General features: G+C 50.2%; 1 long non-coding RNA gene across 1 annotated transcript; it reads right to left on the minus strand.

The window, feature by feature from the left end:
- Positions 1 to 3,166: 3,166 nt before the first annotated feature.
- On the minus strand, positions 3,167 to 8,838 carry LOC144097054 (uncharacterized). Its single transcript, XR_013306896.1, has 3 exons — positions 8,683 to 8,838; positions 5,097 to 5,209; positions 3,167 to 3,485 (listed from the first exon to the last, which is right to left on the minus strand). It is a non-coding gene; the product is annotated as an uncharacterized LOC144097054 (long non-coding RNA).
- Positions 8,839 to 9,183: the final 345 nt, after the last annotated feature.

The raw sequence follows: 9,183 nt of genomic DNA on the forward strand, positions 1-9,183 counted from the left end.
ATCCGGACCCTTTTACTTGCGGGATGTGTATACCTCAGAGGGACCAAAGCTTTTGAGCATAAATTTCGACAGTCGAGCAACTGCAGCCCTTCGAGGCTCGAGCGGAAACTTCGCCGTCGCAAAATAGAGATTTGTAGCATGTCGTTGCGCTGCTCACTTTACCGTTTACAGGGCCAGGCTGCATGGCGAACCCTGGTAATGGCCACGTTTGTGTAGACGTTGCCTGCATAGCCCGACAAACGGTGACGTAAACAAGGTAACGATAAGCTATAACTCTCTATTCGTTCGGCGGCAACACTGGCTTCTTGCTGCGGGGACACAATGCACCTTCGTTGCTGCTGCCCGTGCGTGCACGGCGATATGCTGCGCTTGTGCCGACCTGGGTACGCACGGGAAGGGTTAGCAATTACGCACGTTTCCGACGCTCTGGAGGGGGAGGGGGGGGGGGATGGAGGAAGAAATGAGAGTTGTGTAGTGCTATAAATAAGGGCCGCACTTTTCGGTCCAAAGTGAAAACAAATGTGATAAAAGTACGTCGAATTTACTTTTTAAAAATTCAGTTCGGATATTCAAGCTGGCTACGAGCAGAAGATAGACTCAGCCAAAAAGAGAAATTTTACCGAGGAAACCAAGGACTTTGCGAGGCTGTGTACCGCTGGATTAAGTGCCGTACTTGTGCATATTTAGGTACTGCTTTGTTAAGTTAAAAGCCTCTGAAAGCTGGGAGCTGCACTTCGTCGCCAAAGATTATCTGCTTTAGTGTAGCGAGCGCTGTTCGGTGTCATCATCCGCTAATGGAAGCCACTAGCCAAGCAGGTTTCTCCACTGCAGGCATAATCCTTTTGAAGCCATGCTTAAGAGTCACGGAAAAGTGTAATGTTCTGGCTACCGCGACGGTTAAGTGGCAGTTCCCATCACTGACGTCGCCACGCAAGCCACGTGATGACTCGTCCTTTCGCCCAACCTAGCACAGCAAACCAGCGATTACATGGCAACCCACCTTGTAGAAATCAACTCTCACTTGGGTTTTTGTGTCTTGGCTTCATCATTTAGCTTCTTTTACTTTTTTTTATAGGCGATATTATTTTCCTCTTCAAGCGTTACCTTGAGCCTTTTACCCGTAATTAACGACCTTCATTGCCTTACGACTTGTAACTCGAATGCTCAGACGGCCACAAATGCCCAGATGAACTCCAAACGAGTTTTCACCGCAGATGAATGCCACATTATATCATCGAAGAAAAAGCCAATTCATCCGTATGAAATAATATCCGCCAGGAAAAATAAAATAACTACATTCTGAAACAAAACATCGAAAAATGTTCGCCGAATTTTCAGAAACTAAAAAAAAAAAAACTAAAGGTCTAACACCTAGCTATAACTGCCCTTTTTACAGTTACCGCAAGGGCACCATTTGGGGAGGGGTTGTTAGAGGTTAAAGGTTAGGAGCGAGGAGGTGGGTCACAAGGGAAAGAGAAGATACCGCGCCCGCCGAATGCGGAGGCAGATGAAGATGAAATGTCAGTGTAGTGATGTCACTTCAAGTTTCAGGCGGCAAAGTCCAGGGAGGTCGGTGCGCACAGGACGAGGGCACCGCACGCCGCGACCAGGGCGACGCGGCGACGACGAGTCGTGACACAAACGACGGAATTCGCGAATGGATAGTTTGAAGGCCCGGCATCTGTCTCACTCTGAGACGCGCAGTGAGAGAAGGGGTGATGGAATAAAAAATAAAGGAGGAAGCGAGGAGCGCAGGTGCATGCCGAGCACGGCCTAGGACGTGAGTGGTTGGGCGCAACCCACCTGAGGGTGCAACAACCGGCTTACAGAGAGAGCCGAGATATCGGAGATCACCAAAAATGAACCTGTGCCGCGGACAGCGCAGTCGAGCCGCTCCCCATAAACCTCAGCGTGGGAGTATCCAAAGCAGGCCGACTTAATCTGTCCGCCGTGCTCCCTGCTGTTCCGGTTCCTTGTTGTTCTCTAACGGGGCCAATGTTAGATCGCGGCGTGATTCACTGCTTGCCGTTCTTGAACTGCGCACTGCGTCGAGCTGCTCCTTTGTACATGTTGGTGTAGTATGAAAGGGTGTCTGCTACAGGAACAGCTTACTCCCTTTTTACTCCCATATAGGCGCATTGGTTTTTAGTCTGTATAGTGGTTATAGCGACGAAACGGTGAAGTGGAATGCAAAGAAAAAAAATTTAAGACTTTCGTCTTACGTTGGTTTTGTCGGACGCCCCCGCAGTACTAATTATAGCGGCAAAAAAAGTACATTTTATTTTCGTTATGTCGCATAACAATATTTTTGTATTGACGCGTTTGAATTTTTCCTCTATCCTTTTGTCCTGAATTGATCCGCTTCTATTTCATATTCTATGAGTGAGACAAATGCGAGTCGAGCTGCCCCGATGGGCTGTATTTGTGTTCACGTGAGACGCATTTCATTGAGAACGTGCCATGTATACTTGGACACGTAGATCGACGGCGGACCTGAAGGCTCGGAAGAATGCCGCATCAAACCATGACACATTTCTAGACCTATAGTCAAACACTTTGTTTATAATGTAGTAAAGCACACCGCTTCTGTACGCATGAACCGCACTTAAATTCCCCCCCACCCTCAATATTGCTTTTGCTTTGTAGTTTTGCTGTTATCTATAACCTCGTATTTAAACCCGCGTTCATCTATCTCTGTGGCTTTGCATACGAAGCAACTTAAGTGGTTTTTACAAACTGCGTTTCATGATGCTTGGTTGTTCGTCTTTTTCTTGTAGCTTATACGGCATTCATGTGAACGGTAGTATGCAATTTTCCTTGAGTTCTTGTCCGTATTTTGAACTTGTCTGTTTTGTTCTACTTATGGTACATGCGGATTCATCTAACCATTTTGTGCGATGTCAGTGCACGTTAGAGAACCCCAGGTGGTCGAATTTTCCGGAACCCTTCACTATACGGCGTCCCTGCTAACCTGAGTGGCTTTGGGACGTTAAACCCTCGTAAACCAAAACCCATTTTGATATGAATATGTGCGCTGTGGCCCCTTGCAAAATGCCAGCTTGGAGGCCTGTAAAGTTGTCGCGAAAAGCAAAAAAAAAAGGAAAATGAAGGACTTTATTACGTTTCGCAACAACAGCGGAAAAAGGAACTTGTGTACACAAGCGCAAACACACCCATAGAGATAAGCAGTTCACCGTGGGGCGTCGTCCGATGTCCAGGCGGTGGAACAGGCGGAAGTGAGGTGCGCTGTGTAACGTCTCCGAGGCGACTGAGCGGTCGGCCAGTCGGCAGTGAAGCGGAAGGAATGGTTGCTCAAGCCATGCACGCCACTCGTCGACAATAATATAGGAGGCGACACCTGGCACACGTGAGGCGTCAGGAAGAGGCCCGTGGCCACTTGGACCCGGAGCCCAAGATTTACCCACCCCCACGGAAGCACGCCAGCATGAAGTCAGCATGTCAGCCCCGAAGTCGCCAAGGCCATCCTGCATTATAGGACACAAGAGCCCGCGAGAAACAGGAGACCACGCAGGAGCGGGCGTTGGGGGCTCATGGCAACACGGTCCCGCAGCTTGACCGCCTTTCCACCTCCACACTCGAACTGACACGTATGACGGCCGGCTCTAATGGGCCTTGGTCGGGCGAGCCCGTGCGGCAGCCGACGCCACTGGGGTCCCGAACTAGGGACCTCCATCTAGTACTTGTAAGGGCTGGGCCCCTCTGGGTCAGCACATGCATAACCTCCGGCACATGTATCTGCACATAAATGTTTTACACGTGCACCCTGCTCCGTTCCTCAACACCTCACTTCTCGAGCCACACCGCGCTCCCGGTGAGACTTTGTCCGCGAAGCCAGTCTGCTCAGCTCGGACTCTCGATGGCAGCACACACCGCCGTGCGCTCGTCGCAAAGGCATAAATAAATAAATAAATAAATAAATAAATAAATAAATAAATAAATAAATAAATAAATATTTTCAAGGTATTCGTGCGACTGCTAGCAGCTTTCTAATGGCGCAGTGAGAACAAAATTCAGTAATCTGCTATTCCTGTATACGCTACGAAAAATGAGACCGCTCTGGAGCAATGTCTCTAGTTTATACAGTGGAAACATTAAGCATATATCGTATACCGCCATCACTGCAGCGTGCGGCAGGGCCCCAATGCGCATGCGCTCTGGCGGCTCGTAGTACGCGGTAAGCGGTAGCGATATACGCTTCAGCGAGAATTTTCTACTGCCACATTATACGCGTAGGCTCATACTGATTTTTACCGCCACTGCCAAGGAAACGGTGAAAACCAACACTGTCCCAACCTCTCCGGAATAAGAGTGATCGCTTCATCGGTGATTAAAGGAGAATGCTCATACATGAATCCTTTAGGGAATGTAATCTCAGAGAGAGAGAATAATGAACGCAAAGGCTGGGAGGTTAACTATAGGCGACGCCCAGTATATGCTACCCTATACACGTGGAAAGGGGGACGAAGGGAGAGATAGAAAGTGGAGAGCGGAAGGTAGATTACTTTTTCGCGTGAAAAATCTATGGTTTATGATCTTCTTTAGCCTGATCGATTTTACCAGTCTTCATTAGAGCTTGATCGGAATCTGTTAAATCATTCGGCTGAGCGCTGAAACTATACTAAGGCTTCATAAGACGGCTAAAATCACTTGAACTCTCGCAAAACTTTCGACTTCGTGGTCAAACACGCGAGAAATGTGCGAAAGGCTAAAACATCTGCTCTTGCACCAGATATGCCCTATGAATAGCGACGACCTCTACCGGACATTCGTCATTTGTCTAAACTGTCGCAAAGAGGCCAAAGTAATGCGACGTTAGTGCCATCAGTATACTCTGCAACGACATCAACCTCAACCTCACTAGCACTCTGCCTGCTGCGCAATGCCTTTGCTTCCGCCTTCGCCCAAAGACTGCGCCGATAGGATTCTTCCTCGAGGCTGAGCTTGCATTCAGAAACTGGTGGGGCCAACTCCATTTCCGTCGCTCGTCTGGGCAGCGCGCGCGCGCCTTTTGTGGTGTCGGTCTTTAGCCTGACTGCAACGACAAAAGAAGAAGACGCAGAAGGAAGGTCGCGTACAAGCACTTATCGATTCTCGTTGGAGTCGTTCTGCTCCTTGCTTACTTGCTTCCTCCATCGCCTCGCCACGCACAGACGTCGCAGGCCAAGTCGGAGGAGGCACGTCCAAAGAGCTGCATCCGAGAGGGGGAAAGAAAATTTATGGCCGACTTATCCGCCGCCGTCCGGGGATGGGGGGGTGGGGGGGGGGGGGGGGGGGGGGGGGACGATTGGTCGGGCCCGTTTTTCCGTATTTTTTCTTTCTTTTTATTGCAGCGACCGCGTGGCATTTCGGTTGTTGCCGCGACGCGCAGTCGCCCTCACTACGGACACCGCCTTTCCGGAAGGAACGCTCTGCTGAGGTCCAGGTCTATCCTGGGCCTCCGTTCTTGTTGCAACCTGTTTCCGCCAGGAGCGGGCATAAACGTGCGTACACATACATACATCCTCCTCCTCCTCCTCCTCGCCGCTGCTCGATTCTTGTCCGCAACGAACTTTGTCCCTGCCTGGTCGAGATCCATCACTGCCGACGGAATGATTCTGCGGGATTTTTTTTTTTCGTCGTCCTTTTTAAGAGTGAGCCAATTAGCGGGTTTCCTCTGCGACGCGCATTTTATAATCGATTCTGGGCGCAGACTTCGAAGAACTGGGGGGAAAAGAAAAAGACAAAAAGGCGGAAATCGATTAAAGTTAATGGCCCCGGCGTCTTGTAGAGTGGGAAACAAAAAATAAATTGTGGAGAGAGGCCGTTAAACGTTTCGCGGCGTCGCGGGAACGTGACAGTTTGCAAGCTCTGCGCACGACACGATACGCGTGTCTCGCGCATGGCGGCGAATGTTCCGCATAAAACATTTAAGGGACGAAGCGCCGGTACGCTATGACCCGGCACACGTTTCGTTGGCTGGGCACTTTGCTTCTTCCATGCTATCTTTGTTGCGCAAAGCAGCTCCAGCGGTGCTAGCGATCAATGTTTCACTTTGAATGTTGTCGTGTTGGTTACACTAGACGTCATATTCACTGAAGAGGGAGAGTTAGGCCTTTAGTACTCTGACTCGTTTGGAATAATCTTGAGCGACATAATATATAAACAATAAAGTTCTGACTTCCTTAGAGGCAGGAACAGCCACGTACAGCCTCTGTCAAAAGTGCTCCAGTACACCGCACCCAACCAGCACCAGACCACGTTACCACGAAGTAGTAAGTGCCACAAAGTACTACAACTACACCATACATAGTGGTGTGGTTCATTAACGGTTCGTCAGTGTTCCAGGTCTTCAGTATCCGATAGCAGATGCCGCTGCCCGGAAAAGTCCTTTCCTTCCATTTGCTCTGTTTAATAAATAACCACGTACTGCGTCTGTCGAATGTGGTAGGAGCAGCTCATCCTTACCACTCAGAACGTTAGTTAGGACTTCCACGGATACTACAAGAGCCTCCTACAAGACTTAGAAGAAACCTCCCTGTAGCTTTTTAAAACTTTTGACGAAGGCTGTACGACAGACCTACGCCACAGTGTTCCGTCTTGCATCCACGTTACCCTTCGAATCGCTATTTCGATCGTGCCGCTCTCCGCGACCTTAAAATAGACAGTGCGGCGATCACGAGGAAACGATCCCAAGGTCCCGAAGCGATAACTGCGCCCTCAACGGCGTCCTTGACGCCTTCATTGTCGTGATCCCAGAGTGATGTGGGAAAGAAACTAGACCGCACGCTTCCCATTCTACGTGAGACCATCTCAGCGCACTTCCAGGTTCGATCTCAGTCCCGGAATAGACACGCGACCCCGAGTGGCCGTTTTTGCCACGCTGCAGAACAGTGCATAGAACGCGCGGCGCCGCTCGATATTGCTTCGATCGCGCGTGTTGCGCCAAACAATGAGTCCGCTGTACTCGCGTGCATCTTTCATTGCGGACGGGGGTCGAATCGCGTCCATCGCCACATTCGGAATGAAAAGGTTGCGGCAGTTGTACCGTTAAAAGGGGGGGAGTGTGAATTGTTCCGACCAGCAGCGGGTTTCGGCTTGCGTGACATCACTTTGCAGAGGCACGTGCAATCAGCTTAACCTAAATCTGCATCTGCCGTCGGCGACGACGTACAGTCGGGGACAAAAGTCTCTGGACCAGGTGTACCACGAACGAAGCCGGTACCTCTAGTATCATCCGGCGGCTGTAGACCACGCTTGTGCAGGTGAAAGACAAAATTTTGTTCATCCACCTCCGGAGGTGTGGTCTCTAGCCGGCAGTTTGATAACAGAGCTATGGGCTTATACAGAACGCGCAGTCCAGAGACTTTTGTCCCTGACTGTACACGGTGGGGCGCATGTCAAGCATTTATCGACTTTGTCGTTTCGGTAGGCGACTTTTTGACGATATTTTGTTTCATTGAGCTAACACCGTTTTTCTGTGAGGCGTTACTTCAGAAAGTGGCAGCGCGGGGCTTCAAAGCTTGTCGAACGTGTTTGAACGTACCCACCGCGGTGGCTTAGTGGCTACAGTGTTCGGCCACCGATTTTACCTCCTAGATATCAATGTCGCGTTATCGAATTCCTCCTGCGGCGGCCGCGTTGCAAGACGAGATGCAAGGCGACCATGTAGTGCGTGATGTCTGAACGTGAAGGAACCCCAAGTGTTCGAAATTAATCCGGAGGCCTCCACACAACGTGTTTCATAGTGCCGTGTGCAGCTTTCGGGCGTTAAACCCAACATACTGTGCCATGTTCTAACGTCATATTCACATCTGGATTTGCAGGGTTACATGAGTCGTTTAAAGTGCTCCCTGTAAAGCATGTGTTGTCTTTTGCAACGCCCTACGTCGTCTTCCACTTCGAAATACGAAAGAGTCAGTATCGGTGCTTGTATGATTACTTACGTAAGAGATCGACGACCACGTCCTACTTTTTTTGTGGGGTTTGGAATAGAAGTTAGGGGAAGGGAGGTTTTTCGGCATGTCAGTGCAAGGTTCGGTTAACATCCTCAACTTCATCGCATTGCTTTCTGTCGACAAAATTAGCGTTGATGCGTAACTGAGTATTAGCTTTCTTAACTGAAATGTTAAGAAAACTAATACTCAGTTACGCATCAAATAAAGGGCGCGCCACTCGCTGACATTTTTAGCGACCGCCCTTCAGGCGCACTTGCATATATAAAGCCAGTGTATAACTTATAACCATATATCTGCATAGCACCTTCTTATCGAAGTCTGCTTCTGGCCGGCAGCTGTTATCTCTTTATCGAGTAAGTTGGCAAATGAGCTTAACTTTCAGGATGAAATTCACAATATTCGGTATTAATTTTCTCAAGAAACTACATATGAAGAGGCTCACTGTCTTTCCTGTCTCTGCAGCTCCTGCAACCAGTACACAACAGCTGTGATCTGACGACGTCCTAAAAAGGAGAGAGAGAGAGAGGGGGGGGGGGGGGGAGGATGAAAAAATTACGCGAGTCGAAGACCGCAGTGTTTAGGAAGCGAAGTCACTGAAGAGAAATACGAGCAAACCGCATAGCCGACTTGCCATGGCCTGAAGCGCAACGCAGAAATGAACGTACGAGTCGAGGATGCGAGACTCTGAAGAGCTGCATGCGCATAAGTTAGGAGTCGTATCACTCACCACTCGAAAATGAAGAAAAGCGTATGCGATAAGCGGATTGCCAGGCAGCTGGGTAGTACTCTACACGAAGTTGCTGCTCCGTGCTCTCTCTGTTTATATACCGCTGACTCAGCACACCCGCGGCGTCAACGACGCGTGATTCCCGGGAGCCCGAAAAGCTCTCGCAGCGCCCTCACGCGAGAATAAAGGCGTTTGCGGAAACTGCCGTCTGCGGGAGTCCGCAGCCCAGCCGTGCATTCTGCTCTGCGTCTCGGTCGTGCGCGAATCCGAAGCGCTTGCATGCGGGCGCCGGTTATTGCGGCGCCTGTGTGGGCCACCTGAGTGACGTGACGCGAGGAAGAAGATCGCCGCGGAAGAAGCTTGTTGCTGCTGCCTCGTGTCAGGGCCGACATGACATTGGTAATAAGGCGGCCGCGGCGTGGGAGTTTCGTGCTGAAGGCGCCGCGACCTGACAGTGATAGATGACTGGCGGCGCGCGCGTCCCCTCGCCCTTCGGCCCGA

Source organism: Amblyomma americanum, chromosome 7 (genome assembly GCF_052857255.1).
Source record: "Amblyomma americanum isolate KBUSLIRL-KWMA chromosome 7, ASM5285725v1, whole genome shotgun sequence".
In the NCBI taxonomy this organism is placed as follows: Eukaryota; Metazoa; Arthropoda; class Arachnida; order Ixodida; family Ixodidae; genus Amblyomma; species Amblyomma americanum.